We start from the raw sequence: 17,477 nt of genomic DNA, 5'->3' as shown, positions 1-17,477 counted from the left end.
CTAGGTTTACTTATTTACCTGTCTTACTCATTAAACCATTTTTCTTCTTTACCATGATTTATTGCCTCTTACTTCGGTTATTGTCCAAGTCTCCGAATGTGATACTCTGGAACACAGAGAGAAAGGTTTTAAATATCTCTTCTGTGAGTATGCTTTTTTCTCTCAAAGACTCTTGGAACTCTGAAATCCTGTGAAGCACAATCAGAAAACAGGTTTATATTTGTTATCTAGTTGTCTCTCTGATCTCTCATTGACTCAATCAGGCATCTAGAAACCCCTCAAATTACATTATGGGAAATCTTGTTCTGAGACTATCACAGAGTGTTGAACAAGTATTCCTTGCTTTTCAAAGTTACAAAATGGTGAATAATTCCAAATGTCTCAGTATTATACAATATTTTCAATTATATTTTTATTAATGCCCAGAAATCTCTGTTACATATATGGCTCTGGGAATAGTAAATCAATCTAGCAATTTAAATTAACATATGGTCCATGCGTTATTTTTTTTTCTAGTTTTCGCTAAACCAATATTAGTTTTCATGGAAAAATATAATGTTCCTTACAGAAACTATAGTTTAAATATTTTATTAACATAGACTTTTATAAATATTAAAATAATAATTGAATTTACTACTGATAATAACTAGGATATGAGGTTATCTACAATGGTCATTTTAATGGAGCAGAGAAAAAGCTTCTGGCCATTACTTTCCAAAAGTAGCAGCTCTCTGCTATTTCACATTCTTACATGTATAAACCTTTACACTTCCTGGTCTGGTTTGTAGTCCTTTATTAGCATAGTATTCAACACTATATTAGGTAGGGAATTAAAAAAAAAAAAAAACAGCATGTCAAAACTTGAAGAATTAGAAAGAGAGCAACAAGAAAAGCCCAGAGTAAGCACAAGGAAGGAAATAATAAAAATCAGAGCAGAAATAAATGGCATAGAGACTAGAAAAACATTACAAAAGATCAATTAAACCAAGAGCTGGTTCTTTGAAAGGATGAACAAGATTGATGAACCTCTAGCCAGGCTCACCAAAAAGCAAAGAGAGAGGACCCAAAAAACAAAATCAGAAATGAAAGAGGTGAGATACAGTAGACCCCACAGAAATACGAAGAATCATAAAAAAATACTATTAGCAACTGTATTCAAACAAACTGGTCGACCTAGAAGAAATGGACATATTCCTAGAAAAATACGACCTTCCAAAACTCAACCAGGAGGAATCAAAATATCTGAATAGGCCAATATCTATGGAGGAAAATGAAGCAGTAATCAAAAAACTTCAAACAAACTAAAGCCCTGAACCAGGCGGCTTCACAGCGGAGTTTTATCAAACATTCAAAGAAGAAATAAAACTTATCTTCCTCAGACTATTCAAAAATATTCAAGAGGAAGAAACACTTCAAGCTCTTTCTATGAAGCCAGGATCACCCTAATCCCAAAACCAGATAAACACAATACAAACAAAGACAATTAAAGGCCAATATCCCTCATGAACATGGATGCCAAAATTCTCAAAAAATTTCTAGCAAATCAAATCCAGCATTACATTAGAAAGACCATATACCATGACCAAGAGGGATTTATTCCAGGGATACATGGATGGTATAACATCTGCAAATCAATAATCATGATACACCACATAAACAAATTGATAAAAACCATATAATCATATCCATTGATGAAGCAAAAACATTTGATAAAATCCGACACCCTTTATTGATAGAAACTCTCAGCAAGGTGGGAATAGAAGGATCATATCTCAACATGAAAAAAGCCTTATATGACAAACCCACAGCCAACATCATACTCAATGGGCAAAAACTAAAACCATTTCACCTAAGAACAGGAAGAAGACAGGGATGCCCATTCTCAGCACCTCTGTTCGACATAGTACTGGAAGTACTAGCCATTGCGATCAGACAAGAAGATTTAAAAGGCATCTAAATTGGAAAAAAAAGAAGTAAAACTGTCCTTATTCGCAGATGACATGATATTATACATAGAAAATCCCAAAGACACCATCAAAAAACTACTAGACTTAATAAATGAATTCAGCAATGTAGCGGGAGACAAAATTAACACCCAGAAGTCTTAGGCTTTTCTATACACCAATAATGAACTCACAGAAAGCTAAATTAAAAAACCAATCCCACTTACCATTGCAACAACAACAAAAATTAAGATACCTAGGAATAAATTTAACCAAGGAGATAAAGGACCTGTACTCAGAAAATTTCAGGACACTGAAAAAAGAGATAGAGGAAGACATGAACAAATAGAAGAATATACCATGTTCATGGATTGGTAGAATCAACATCATTAAAATGTCCATACTACCCAAAGCCATCTATAAACTCAATGCACTTCCCATTAAAATACCAATGGCATACTTCAAAGAACTAGAACAGACTCTCCAAAAATTCATCTGGAATAAAAAAAGACCCTGAATCGCTGCACCAATCTTGAGGAAGAAGAACAAAGTTGGAGGGATCACAATACCAGATATTAAGCTATACTACAAAACCACTGTTCTTAAAACTGCCTGGTACTGGCACAAGAACAGACATATAGACCAGTGGAACAGAACAGAGAACCCAGAAATCAACACGAGCCATTATGCTCAATTAATATTTGACAAAGGAGGCAAGAGACTACAATGGAGTCAAGACAGTCTCTTTCAGTAAATGGTGTTGGGAAAATTGGACAGATACTTGCAAAAAAATGAAACTAGACCACCAACTTTCATGACATACAAAAATAAACTCAAAATGGATAAAGGACTTAAATGTAAGACAGGAAACCATAAAAACTTAGAAGAAGCCATAGGCACCAAAATGGCAGACATTTGTCGCTGCAATCTCTTTACTGATACAGCTCCTAGGGCAGTAATGGAGAACCTATGACACGTGTCAGAGGTGACACGTGAACTCATTTTTTTGGTTGATTTTTCTTTCTTAAATGGCATTTAAATATATAAAATAAATATCAAAAATATAAGGCTTTGTTTTACTATGGTTGCAAATATCAAAAAATTTCTATATATGACACGGCACCAGAGTTAGTTAGGGTTTTTTCAAAATGCTGACACACTGAGCTCAAAAGGTTTGCTATCACTGTACTAGGGCAATGTAAACTAAGGAAAAAATAAACAAATGGGACTACATCAAAATAAAAAGCATAGTGTAAAGTATAAAATACTAGTACACCACTGGTACAAATATAGTGTGATAAAAAAGAAAACCTCACTAAACTTATAACTTTCAACTTTCTTACTTCTTTATTTGTCATAATGGTTTACAACCCACATAGTATAATTTTAGAAAAAGTCACAAGAAAATATCTTATTAAGTTACTATTATTCTATTTTAAAATATTATCAATTTAAATGTATTTTCAAAGACAAGTATGACCTAGAGTTTAATTTAAATAATTCACATTAATTTAAAATAGAAAGTGTTAATAATAGTTAATAATAAGTTTTTATATTGTGCCTGATACTGTCTTTAGCCCTTTAATCTTGACTACCTTATTTAATCTTCAGAAAACCACTTTGAGATGCTACCAATATTTACATTTATGAAGGATGACAAATGTAATGTGTAAGCTAGTATTTATAGAAGTAACTATATCTATATACATAAAAGCCTAAGTTGACCAGCCAACTGGTAGCTATGATGCACACTGATCACCAGGGGACAGACGCTCAACGCAGGAGCTGTGGAGCTTTGGTGACTTGGCAGCTACGATTCTCTGATGATGCACCCGGGACCAGAGAGGAGGGAGCCCAATTCCGGGGTGCATCACCTGAGAACTGCCCTCTCGCAATCCAGGACCCCTTAGGGGATGTCAGAGAGCCAGTTTCAGCCTGATACCTGAAGGCCAGGATGTGGGACCCCACTGGTGCACAAATCCATGGACCAGGCCTCTAGTTATTGAAATACAGGCTTAAGGAAAATACATAAAGGAGCTATTTAAATTTACTTGCCCATGACAGAGTATGTTGATATAAAAAGTTTTTAAGTACACTATATATACAACATTTTAAAAGTGAAAAAGCAGATATGCTCTTGTTATTTTTTAATCCTAGTGCAAAAGCCCTTCACAGCATTCTCATTTAATGTCCAATTATTTGTGATACAATAATTATCCCCACAGATGAGCAGACTGAGGTTCAGAAGTTTTAAGTGACTTGAACTAGATCAAAGAACTTCATCCAAACTTTTAACTTCTACTTTTAATATATCCTCACATTCCATTTTATTAGTCCATTATTTCTCTTCTATTCTAGTTCTACTATTCAACCATTTAGACTCATAATTCAACCTTTCCACCCATTTACTCTTTTGACCTCTGTGATGAATGTTAACTTATGAATAAGAGTTCAACAAAATGTACCACTCAGAGCACTTTTCATAATATCATTTCTAATCACATACTGAGTTTGAAGGACATATTACAAAATATTTTATGCCCCAGCAAGTAAGAAATATAGGTCAGAACCCATAGGTTAGATATGCTGCTGTAACTTTTATCTATTCTCCAATTGGGAGAAAAACAATTAAATTTTATATACAATTCAATGATCTTCAAACATATCCTGAGAGCTAAAAAGTAAAAAGACTAATATTACATTCCTAACAACTGTGGAAAAACAGCATATTATGTATAAGCCTTTGGAGCATGAAATAAAGGAGCATGTTTAAAATTGAAAAGAATGAAGTGTATCATACATAAAATAATGATGAATCTCTTTCCCATAGCATTTGAATATGAAGATTTGCTTTCTAGCTATTTTAAATGTTTTTAGTAGCTGTTTTAACTATCTCTGAAAGTCAAACAAATACTTTAACTGTATCAGAATTATTTTAGTCTAATACTGACTCTGTCTTTTGATGTTTGGTCTTAATTTGCTATATCAATTAATTAACCTTAAAAGACATTTAATTTAAAAGGTTGGAGAACAAAATTGGAAAGAACTGGTGAAGACTTGCTGATTTCCTGGTCCACTATATTCAAGCACATACACTTATAGACTTAGGCTTGAATATTGGCCAAATGAAATTTTATGAACTCTAGAAAATAATGGCCACTAACCTTAAGAATATTGTACTTAATAAATGTAGTCTTTAGATCAGTGGTACCCTTGTGTCCAGTAAATGGACCTGACTATTTAAATATTGGCTCATAGGTTATACCACATGTTACTAGGCCATGAAACTTATTTCCTCAGTAAAGACTTCTCAAAATAGATATAACTAGCCTTAACTGGTTTGGCTCAGTGGATAGAGCATCAGCCTGCGGACTGAAGGGTCCCAGGTTTGATTCTGGTCAACGGCATGTACCTTGTTTGCGGGCACATCCCCAGTAGGGGGTGTGCAGGAGGCAGCTGATCAATGTTTCTCTCATTGATGTTTCTAACTCTCTATACCTGTCCCTTTCTCTCTGTAAAAAATCAATAAAAATATATTTTTTAAAAATAGATATAACTTATTTCCCACAAGTTTTAATATCAATAATGATTTTTTAAAAAAATACTTAAATGTACATAGTAGCATTTAAATGAAAATCTATAGATACTTCTTAGTCATTATTTAATTTACTTTCACAATTTCCAAGGGAAAAATGGGAATTGCATTGAGCTTCTTGGCAGGACTTTAATGTTTACTGGTTCTGTCCCTGATTCCCTATATCTAACTTATTAAAGAGCAAGGCCATATGAAATTGGAGGGTTATATTTTTTTAATTAGTTAATGTATGCTTTCATTCCACAATTTATTTTGTAAACATGTGTACAAATCAGTGTGCTTTGTATTGTGGCAGATGCCAAAAAGAATTAGATACAAATAAAAGTATTTTTAAATGCCAATATATTATTGAATATGTCAGACAAAATTCCGAGGTGAACTATAAAATAGGGAGACAGCAAGGTATAACAGAAAATTTGGGTTTGAACGTGGACTCTGCTACCTAATAACTGTGTGAACTTGGGTGTGTTTACTTCAACTCCTCTCATCTGCAGTTCTAAATTAGGTAGAAGACAAACATCACTGTTTCCCTAAATTATTTGTGTGAATATTGAAATAGATACTATAGAGGCATATCTAACACATCCACAGCACAGAGAAGGGGATAATAAATACAGATGAATCTGAGAGAACCATCACATTTAGTAGATGAAATCAGCCTTTAGAAAAATATTACTTGAAGAATAGGTAAGATTTTTTTTAAAAACCAGGAGGTTTACCAATAGAGATTTTCATTCTAGGTAGAGAAGAGAGCATGTGGAATGGTGTAACTGTATTAAAGTGCAGAATCTTTTTAAGAACAAAAAGCTTGAATAAAGACTATGAATAAGGGAGGGAAATAAATTAGATTGTGGCGTTTGGATATTCTTTATTAGTTAGCGGGAAGATATCAACTGTTTGTAAACATGGAAGAATTATGAGAGCTTGATTGGTAAGGGTGTGGTGTTGGAGAGATACAACTGATTATCAGGTTAATGTAATACTTCAAGTATGAAGGATTAAGGGCCTGAAACAGGAAGCTGAAAATGTCTGAATATAGAGTAATCAAAACTGAAGACAATGATTATTGAATGTCTTTTCACAAATTCAAGACCCAGTTCCTTATATTGGAAAAAGCACAAAATGGTCTGGTCCTGCCTATCTCACTAGGCATCTCTCCTGCCCCTCCTACTGTCCCTCTTTGGACCCTGGTACGAATAAGCTCTCTTCAACAGTTTAAATATACTGTGCTTATCCATAGTCTCTATACTCATTCTGAAATATTTTAATCCCCTTACCCAAGTGGAAATTCTCTTTCATTCCTTAAATTTCAGTTCAGGCATCAGATCCTCTGAGAAATCTTCCCTACACTTCCTGCATAGTTTTTTCTTCCTCTGTGCTACTTCTTACTATTATATGTCATCGCTACAGTTGTGTTCAAATTCACATATGCTTAAATATTTGTAAACAACACAGTATAAATTTGACATCGTCACTGCTTTAACTTTTACATCTATCCAGATGTCTTGAAAAGCTTGAATCAGGATATTTCACTTTAATTTTGATAGTTTCCTCAGACATACACATAACACACTTAGCTACCTTTCTCCTTTAAAAAAAAATTCTTATCTAAATCTCTAATTTTTGTAAGTCTACCTCAAAATTTTACTATTTCTTCTTTACTCCATATATTCATTAATTGCCAAAGCTTTCCAATTTATCTTTTTAAGTCTCTTAAATCTGGCACTTTATCTTTATTTCTTTTTTTTAATAAATCTTTATTGTTCAGATTATTACAGTTGTTCTTCTTTCTTCCCCCCATAGCTCCCCTCCACCCAATTCCCACCCCACCCCCTGCCCTTCCCCACCCCCGCCCACTGTCCTCATCCATAGGTGTACGATTTTTGTCCAGTCTCTTCCCAAACCCGACATACCCCTTTCCCCCCAGAATTGTCATTCCATTCCCTTTCTATGCCCCTGATCCTATTATATTCACCAGTTAACTCTGTTCATCAGATTTTTCATTCACTTAATTTTTAGATTCACTTGATAGATATGTATTTGTTGTTCATAATTTTTATCTTTACCTTTTTCTTCTTCTCCCTCTTCTTAAAGGATACCTTTCAGTATTTCATATAGTACTGGTTTGGTGGTGATGAACTCCTTTAGCTTTTTCTTATCTGTGAAGCTCTTTATCTGACCTTCAATTCTGAATAATAGCTTTGCTGCGTAATGTAATCTTGTTTGTAGGTTCTTGCTATTCATCACTTTGAATATTTCTTGCCACTCCCCTCTGGCCTGCATAGTTTCTGTTCAGAAATCAGCTGATAATCATATGGGTACTCCCTTGTAGGTAACTGACTTTTTTTCTCTTGCTGTTTTTAAGATTCTCTCTTTGTCTTTTTCCCTTGGCATTTTAATTATGATGTGTCTTGGTGTGATCCTCTTTGGATTCCTTTTGTTTGGGGTTCTCTGTGCTTCCTGGACTTGTAAGTCTGTTACTTTCACCAGGTAGGGGAAGTTTTCTGTCATTATTTCTTCAAATAGGTTTTCAATATCTTTCTCTCTCTCTTCTTCTGGCACCCCTATAATTCGGATGTTGGTATGCTTGAAGTTGTCCCAGAGGCTCCTTACATTATCTTCATATTTTTGGATTATTTTTTCTTTTTGCTTTTCCAGTTGGGTATTTTTTGCTTCTTCGCATTTCAAATCTGTGACTTGATTCTTGGGATCCTCTTGTCTGCTGTTGGATCTCTGTATATTATTCTTTATTTCAGTCAGTGTATATTAATTTCTAGTTGGTCCTTTTTCATATCCTCGAGGGTCTCACTAAATTTATCAGCGGTTTCTAGAAAATTCTTGAAAAACCTTATAACCGTGATTTTGAACTCTATATCCAGTAGTTTGCTTTCCTCCATTTCTGTCATTTGTGACCTGTTTCTTTGTCTCTGCATTTTGGCTGCTTACCTGTGTTGATAGAGTGGCTTTGTGTGCTAGGTGTCCTATAGGGCCCAGTGGCTCAGCCTCTCCAATTACCTGAGGTAGACACTCTTGATGCACCCCTTTTGTGGGCTGTGTGCACAGTCTTGTTGTAGTTAATCCTTGATTGTTGTAGGATCACTGGGAGGAATTGACCTCCAGGCCAATTGTCTGTGAGAATCAGCTGTCTACAGTGGGAGAACTTCTGTGCTGAAGACACCCTTCTGGGGCAAGACTTGCTTCAGTGGGGCTTTGGTGCTCACTGAGTCTGCCCCCTGAGTGTGTCTCTTATGGATCTGAGGAGTTGTAATCTGGATAGTCCCAATCTGACCACTGGGTACACGGGCTCTTGGATCTCTAAGGGGGTGCTAATTTAGCCTCTGTCTGAGGCTACCCAGCAGGAGCTACAAAGAGCTATGTAGAGATCTTCAGATTCCTCTTCCTTGTTTGGGGTTTGGAGGTGCCCAGATGAGGCCCAGCTGTGAAGCAATGCAAGCTGCTGTGGGGCCTTGGGCCTTCTTTTTGATGTTCTGTGTCTTTCTGACCCAGCTGCAGTTTGTTAGGTAATTTTAGATCTCAAAGGGCCAGCCCATCCATATGCAAAAGCCTCTGCTAGCAGCTTGGGTGGAACAGGGTCTCAGGGAATCAACAGGGCAGAGCAAACAGCTATGGCTGATCCTCAGCCCTGCCCTAAGGGGCCCCTGGGTCTCAGTGTCCCATCTCAGTGTCCTGCGGTAATCGCTGCAAGCACCTCTGAGAGAAAGCCACCCTCGAGTTCCGCCTGCTGCCAGACAGTCCAGTTTCTCCCCGTATGAATCTGGGTCCCCAGAGACTTGCCCGGAACTGGAGTCAGGGTCGTCTGGAGCTTGAGACTCCCTCCTGATTGAAAAAGACAACTGTAAACTCAGTTGCCAGCCCTTTCCACGTGTGCCTCTGTACCTCTGCACTTTACTTCTGCACCTCCTCTGAGTCTCAGTGTGCTTTTCTCTTTCCTTCTAGTTGTAGAATTTCCACTCAGCCAGCCTTCCTGTTGTTCTGGATGATGTCTGTTTTGTCTTTTCGTTGTAGTTTTGAAGTGGTTGTGGAAGGCAGCAATTTCCGGTGTTTACCTATGCCGTCATCTTGGTTTCTCCACTTTATTTCATTTCTATTCTATTCACTTCTATTATCAAGACTACAGAGATGTATAAATATCAATTCCATCAGAGGAAAAGAATAGACTATATAAAAAAAATATATACTCTCTCTGTCCATGATGTTTAATGTCTCTATAAGTTAACAGAATTAGGACAATTAAATTTAAAAAAAAAACAAAGTGTGAAAAGGTACTCATTCCCCCCTAGAATATTTTCATCTTTTCTTGTCAACTCTTTCTTTTTCTTGTCCTAATCCATGCCTCTCCCTCCCTACATCTTTGAATTAGACTTTAGTATACTTCATCATGCCAACATTAAAGACATCTTATGAATATTAGATAAGTATGAACATGAAATTAATAAGGTATATCATAAAAATAGAGTGAGATATAAGAAGAGTCTTTCTGTGGAGAAAAGGGAACTCTATACACTGCTTGTAAGGATACAGATTGATGCAGCCATTATGGAAAACAGTATAGTACTTACTGAAAAAGTTAAAAATAGAACTACCATTTGACCCAGTGATCCCACTTTAGGCATACATCCTAAGAAACCTGAAACAACAATCAGAAAGAATATGTGCACCCCTATGTTCATAGCTGTGCTATTTACAAAAGCTAAGATCTGGAAACAGCCCAAGTGCCCATTAGTAGGTGAGTGTATAAGAAAGCTGTAGTACATTTACACAATGGAATACTATGCAATTGTAAAAAAGAAGGATCTCTTACACTTTGAGACAGCATGGAAGGACGTAGAGTGTATTATGCTGAGTGAAATAAGCCTGTATGGGAAAGACAAGCATCACATGGCCTCACTCAAATGTGGAATCTAATCTACATAATAAACTGACAACAAAATAGGACCAGAGGCATGGAGGCATGAAACAAACTGACATTTCTCAGAGGGGAGAGGGAGATATGGGAAGAGGTTAGCCAAAGAACTCATATACATATATGCATAGCCAATGGGCACAGATACTAGTGTGGTGAAGACCTAGGGGGCAGGGACGAGTAAAGAGGGGCGTTGGGGGACATCTATAACATTGTCAACAGTAAAACAAACAAATTTTTTTTAAAGAGTCTTTCTGGATGAGAGTAAGATGTGAAAAAAAGAAAGGAGGCATAATACTAGTTATATGGTTGAAGACAGATATGTGAAGAAGCATTTTAATACAGAAAATTAATATTATTTTATAATATGTGACTACATTTTATGTGAATCTGACTACAAAATAATAATTTTACAATAAATGTAATCATTTATTGAGGAGAGTCACCTTTGAGTGGAATAATTATTAAAATGTTTTTTTTTAATTTCCCCAAATTCCTTTTAACCCTATCCTGTCCAATATTAACATCTTATACATTCCATAACACTTCTAGTCTATGTAAATAGGTTAAATGTCAATCTCAAAACAACTCAAAACTCATCTTTTCTCCGACACTCTGACACCAGAAACTTGAACTGGGGAAAAGATAGCTGTCATTTGCCCTCAAGCAATGTTTCCCTTTGCAAGACCAAGTTTCTCCAGTGTGTGGGAGTGTGAATCATATAACTTAAAAGGAAAAATAAATAAATAAATAAATAAATAAATAAATAAATAAATAAATAAATTAAGTGTTTTAAAAATGGGCAAAGGACATGAATAGACTTTTTTTTTTCTTTCAAAGACATACAAATAGCCAATAATACATGAAAAGGTGCTCAACATCACTAATCATCAGGTAAATGAAAATCAGAACCATCTATCTGTCTATCTATCTATCTATCATCTATATATATATATAATGCTAATATTCAAAGTGTCCCCTCTGGAATTCAACCAGGAGTTTGATTGCTCACTATGACATGTGCTGACCACCAGGGGGTGGCAAAGAATGAAGGGAGGCCCCAGCTGGCAGCCAGAAGGCCCTGATCAGCCCTATTGCCGGCCAGGCCTGGGGACCTTACCCATGCATGAATTTTGTGGACCGGGCCTCTAGTGAGGAGCTATCACCTCACTCCTTTGAGAATGGCTATTATAAAAAAGACAAGAGATAAGTGTTAGAGAGAATGGGGAGAAAAGAGAAATCTTCTTACACTGTTGGTGGAAATGTATTGGTATAGCTATTATGAAAAACAGTATTGAGGTTCCTCAAAAAATTAAAAAATAGAACTGTTGTGTTATTCAGCAATCCCACTCCTGTGTCAAAGGGAAAGAAATCAGTATCTGGAAGAGATATCTATACTCTCATGCCCATGGAAGCATTACTCACAATGGCCAAGATTTGGGAACATATATTGTGTCCCTTGACAGATGAATGGATAAATGAAAGGTGGTATATGTTAGGTTTGATAAAATAATTGAATCAATAACCCCTTCCCTGGAAATTGACCTTTAGGCCACTTCACCACAGACATTCCCTTTCACTTTAACCACATTCCACTTGCTAAGACCATTATCTCTCCCCTCAGGACCTTCCCAGAATCCAGACCTGCCCAAGGAATTCTTCACTCAGAAAAAGCCTTCCTAGAATCCTTTAAAACCTCTGACTCCCCATCTCTGGGTGCTGGTGCCATTTGGGGGCTCAGCCCATCTGGTATCCAGATTTATAATCCTTCATCACTTTGGTCTCATGCATTTCTCCTTCAGCGACCCTATGAATATATCTCTACAAAAGAGTATTTTTCAGCCATAGAAAGAAAATCTTACAATTTGCAACATGAGTCAAACTGGAGGGCATTCTGTTAAGTTAAATAAACTAGTAAAATACAAATACTAAATGTTTTCATCTATATGTTGAATGTTTAAAAAGCTGATTTCATAGAAATAAAGACTAGAATAGTGGTTTCCAGGGGCTAGAGAAAATGGGGAATGATGAGATGTAAGTCAAAGGGTATAAACTTTCAATTATAAGATTGATAAGTTCCGACTATCTAATATACAGCATAGTGACTATACTTAATCATATGATATTATATACTTGAACTTTACTGAGAACAGATCTTACGTGTTTTTACTATACACAAAAAAATGGAGTTAACCATGTGAGGTGATGAATATGTGAATATGTTGATCTTGGTCATCTTTTCTCTATGTATACGTATTTCAAATAATCACATTGCACACTTTAAATACATTTATATCTGTCAATTATTCTGCTATAAAGGTGTGGGACAGGGAAAGGGAATAAAAAAAGGAAAGATGTGAGGTTGGAAGATGGCGGCTGGCAGGACAGAGGTGAGGGAGAGGATGTGAGTGAGTGAGAGGGTGAAGGAAGAGTGTGTGTGTGCATGTGGTGTGTGTGTGAGTGAGTGAGGGACAGTTAAATCTGACAGGAGTACCAGGGCCTGGCAGACCAGACTCTCCTGGACAGGGAGAGACTACTACCACTGCAGGCACTCCCCGGACTGCGGGACTCCGCATGGATCCTGTGCCATCTTGAAGGGGAGAGCGGCCATCTAGGAACTCATGAACACCACCACCCAGACAGGCCTTGGACACTGCCCACGACCCAGCAGGCACTCCAGCCAAAATCCTGCTGCCACACCCACAGGCTCACAGACCCTGGGACCTCCACCTCCAAAGGAGCACCGCTTCTACAACAGTAAGTGCAGCCTCCCCCTCCCCAGCAGCAGACCTCTGGGCACCACATTCGAGCGTTTCCAGCATGCAAGCCTCTGGAGCCCACCACCCCACAGGCAGCCCCGGGGAGCCGCTGCGAGCCCCCCACTCAGTGCAATATTGTACAGACACTGGCACACTGCCCCACAAGAGAAATTCTGAATTCACTCTCCTGAATAACTGCCAATAGACACTGTGGCACAATTTCAATGTCAGGGCACCTTAGGGTGCATCAGAGCACTGCACACATGCTGCAAACGCACCACCAGAGTCACGAGTTTCCAGCAGGCAGGTACCTGGAGCCCACCACCCCACAGGCAGATCTGGGGAGCCACTGCGAGCCTCGCTGAGTGTGATATTGTGCAAATGGAGGTGCACTGTCCCACAGCAGAAATTCTGAATTCACTCTCCTGAATAACTGCCAATAGACACTGTCACAAAACTTCAGTCCCAGGACCCATCAGCTTACCTCAGAGCTCCATGCCGCAAATGCACCACGGGTACCCCTGTGAGCTGCCACTTGGAGCATGTGTATCCATCCACAGGCACAACAGCAAAAACTGAGTCTTCCCACTCTACAGCTGCAGAACTCTGGACACTATAGTCATGCTTTTCCAACGCTCAGGCCTCCTGAGCCCACCATGCCACAGGCATGTTCTTATTCTAACAAGGGTGCACTGCTCCAACAATAGAAATTCTGAATACCCTCTTCCTGGATACCTTGGCTTCAACAGGGTCCTTCAGAGTGAGCCAAGGTGCCGCATTGGCAAGCACACCATGGGTGCCCCTGTGAGCAACCACTGGGAGCATGGGTATCCAACCACAGGCCCATCAGCAAAAACTGAGTCTTCCCACCCTACAGCTACAGAATTCCAGAAACCACAGTTGTGCCTTTCCAGTGTGCAGGCTTCCTGAGCCCTACCACCCTGACAGACAGCTCCTGGGTACCTCTGTGAGCCCCTGCTGGGCATGTGCAATTTTAGCCAAGGACGCAAGGCAGCAAAAATTGGAACATACCCCTCCCCAGCTGTTGACATCTGGACACTGCGGTTGCAAGTTTTCAGCTCGCAGGCCTACATCAAGAAAACCCAAACAGCTCAAGTAGGGAGATATGCTAGATTAGCAAGCTCAGGAGACCTGAGCGATCACACAAGCAGCACCCTCCTAAAAAGAACTGGGGTAGCAAAACAGTCAGATCTAGGACACAGAAACAATTAAAACGTTAGAGCAAAACATGGGGAGACAAAAAAGCAACCCCCAAAGGAAAGAAAAAGAGGCATCTTCAGAGAGGGAGTTATATGAAACCGAGGCAAGTAACATATCAGAGACAGAATTCAGAGTAATGGTTATAAGAATGCTCAAAGGGCTGGATGACAAATACACACAACTCAATGAGAATTATACGGAGGTGAATGAGAACGTAACCAATATGAAAAGGAACCAAGAGGAAATGAAGACTGACATAGCTGCAATAAAGAACACAATGAAAGACTTGAATGGTAGACTAAAAGAGGCTGAGGACCGCATCAGCGAGCTAGAAGACAAGGTAGGAAAAAACACACAAACACAGCAGCAACTGGAAAGAAAAATTAAAAGGCAAGAGGAGAGACTAAGGGATCTTTGGGACAACACAAAAGGAAACAACATCCGCATAATTGGGGTAACAGAAGGAGAGGAAGAGAAGCAAGGAATAGAAAACCTGTTCAAAGAAATAATGACAGAAAACTTCCCCGATATGGGCAAGAAAAAAACTATGCAAATCCAAGAAGCACAGAGAGTCCCAAACAAGATGAACCCAAAAAGACCAACACCAATACACATCATAATTAAATTGGCAAACATCGACGACAAAGTATGAATCTTAAAAGCTTCCAGAGAGCCGAAACCGGTTTGGCTCAGGGGATAGAGCATCGGCCTGTGGACTGAAAGGTCCCAGGTTCGATTCCGGTCAAGGGCATGTACCTGGGTTGTGGGCACATCCCCGGTAGGAGATGTGCAGGAGGCAGCTGATCGATGTTTCTCTCTCATCGATGTTTCTAACTCTCTCTCTCTCTCTCCCTTCCTCTCTGTAAAAAATCAATAAAATATATTTTAAAAAAAAAGCTTCCAGAGAGAAAGAGAAAGTTACATACAAGGGATCTCCCATTAGAATATTGATGGATTTCCAAACAGAAACACACCAGGCAAGAAGGGAATGGAATGAAATATACAAAGTGATGCAAACCAAGGGAATGAATCCCAGAGTACTATACCCATCAAGGCTATCATTCAAAATTGAAGGTGGAATCAGGAGCTTTAAAGACAAAAAGGGACTAAGAGCATTTATTACCACCAAGCCAGCAATGCAAGAAAGGCTAAAGGGACTGATGTAAAGAGAAGAAACAGAAAGGCAAGAATAAACACAAATATTAAGAATAACAATGACGACAAACAAGTATTTATCAATGATAACATTAAATGTAAATGGATTAAATGCCCCAATCAAAAGACATAGGGTAGCTAAATGGATAAGAAAACACAACCCATATATCTGCTGTCTACAAGAGACCCACCTGAGAACAAAGGATTCACACAGACTGATAGTGAAGGGATAGAAAAAAAACTTTTAGGCAAATGGAAATGAGAAAAAAGCTGGGGTTGCAATACTTATATCTGACAAAATAGACCTTAAAGTAAAGGCCATAACAAGAGATAAGGAAGGCCACTACATAATACAAAAGGGAGCAATCCAACAGGAAGATATAACTCTGGTAAGTATATATGCACCCAAAACATGAACACCCAAATACATACAACAACTTCTGAAAGATATCAAGGGAGAGATAGATAGCAATACAGTCATAGTAGGGGGCTTTAATACCCCACAGACATCACTAGATAAATCCTCTAAACAAAAAAACAGCAAGGAAAGAGCAATCCTAAATGACTCACTAGATCAGATGGACTTAATTGACATCTTCAGAATATTTCACCACAAAGCAACAGAATATACATTCTTCTCCAGTTCACATGGGACATTTTCAAAGATATACCACATATTAGGACATAGGCAAACTCTCTTCAAATTCAAGAGGGTAGAAATCATAACAAGCATCTTCTCAGATCACAGTGGCATAAAACTAGAAATCAACTACAATAAAAACAATGGAAACAAACACTTGGAGGCTATATAGCATGTTATTAAACAATGACTGGGTTACCAGAAAGATCAAAGAAGAAATAAAAAGCACCCTGGAAACAAATGACAGTGAAAATACAACAATCCAAAATCTATGGGACACAATGAAGGCAGTCCTGAGAGGGAAGTTCATAGCTCTACAAGCTTACTGCAAAAAGAAAAAAACAAGAAAAAATGGTAATAAATTACCTGACCCTGCAACTTAAAGAATTGGAAAGAAAGCAACAAGAAAAGCCCACAGTATCCAGAAGGAAGGAGATAATAAAGATCAGAGTAGAAATAAATTACATAGAGACCAAAAAACAAACAAACAAACAAACAAACAAACAACCCCCCCACACACACAATATAAAAGATCAATGAAACCAAGAGCTGGTTCTTTGAAAGGATAAACAACGTTGATGAACCTTTCACCAGGCACACCAAGAAACAAAGAGAGAGGACCCAAATAAACAACATCAGAAATGAAAGCGGTTAAGTAACGACTGACCTCACTGACAAACAAAGGATTGTAAAAAATTACTACAAACACCTCTACTCCAACAAACTGGACAACCTTAATGAAATGGACACATTCCTAGAAAAATACAAGCTGCAAAAACTCAACCAGGAAGAATGAAAAAGCCTGAATAGGCCGATAAGTACTGATGAAATTGAAACAGTAATAAAAATGCTTCCTGCAAACAAAAGCCCTGGACCAGATTGCCTCACAGGGGAGTTTTACCGAACATTCAAAGAACTAAAACCAATCCTTCTCAGACTATTCCAAAAAAATTCAAAAGGAAAGCAAACTTCCAAGCTCTTTCTATGAAGTCAGCATTACCCTGATCCCAAAACCAGATAAAGACACCACAAAGAAAGAGAATTACAGGCCAATATCCCTGATGAACATAGATGCTAAAATCCTCAACAAAATTCTAGCAAACTGGATCCAGCATTACATTAGAAAGATCATACACCATGACCAAGTGGGATTTATTCCAGGGATGCAAGGCTGGTACAATATCCACAAATCAATAAACGTGATACACCATTTAAACAAATTGAGAGACAAAAATCACAT

The sequence above is a fragment of the Myotis myotis genome, unplaced genomic scaffold (genome assembly GCF_014108235.1).
Source record: "Myotis myotis isolate mMyoMyo1 unplaced genomic scaffold, mMyoMyo1.p scaffold_m19_p_4, whole genome shotgun sequence".
NCBI classification, from domain to species: Eukaryota; Metazoa; Chordata; class Mammalia; order Chiroptera; family Vespertilionidae; genus Myotis; species Myotis myotis.
Note: the sequence above shows the minus strand (reverse complement) of the source record.